The following is a 611-nucleotide window of genomic DNA, read 5'->3' as shown; positions in this document are numbered from 1 at the left end:
GACAGAAGACACATGCTCTGTTTCAGCACCACCAGCTGCCTCATCCTATATCATATCATACAGTTCCACACATTCACACCTAGGAGCTTCCCAGTACAGCCACAGTCTTCCACTGTTGATCATATAAGAAGCTCCACTGGTGCCACTGAGGTGTTAAACCATGTGTTTTATCAACGCCATGGTCCCACTTATGGTGCTTCGCCCTTTTTCGAGCAGGACTTTAAAACTCTAGTCCTTTAGTAGCAACCATAAAACATTAGATTCCTGCCTCATGCTGCGACAAACTTAATTTCTAATCATTATAACAGGATATACACTTATTCTCATAATTTACAATCTCTAGCCCACATTTAACTGAAATGATTCCACTCGTTTTTTAAGAAAAATAACCACAATTAATGTATTATTATGAATATAGTAAAGACTAGAGGAAAATGTTGATTTGTTATCATAACCTGACCAGGATGCTAACTGAAACCATAGTGTGCCATATGTTGTATGGCCCCACATAATGACATCTGTTGTGTTTCTACTATTACAGATGTCAGATACTGTTAGAAATGTAGCTACTCTTAGCTGACATGGTTACAAAACTAAACTCCTGAACTCTG

The sequence above is a fragment of the Centroberyx affinis genome, unplaced genomic scaffold (genome assembly GCF_046629955.1).
Source record: "Centroberyx affinis isolate AG114_WGS23_722 - 3 ecotype Tasmania unplaced genomic scaffold, CSIRO-AGI_Caff_v1 ptg004874l_1, whole genome shotgun sequence".
Taxonomy (NCBI): Eukaryota; Metazoa; Chordata; class Actinopteri; order Beryciformes; family Berycidae; genus Centroberyx; species Centroberyx affinis.
Note: the sequence above shows the minus strand (reverse complement) of the source record.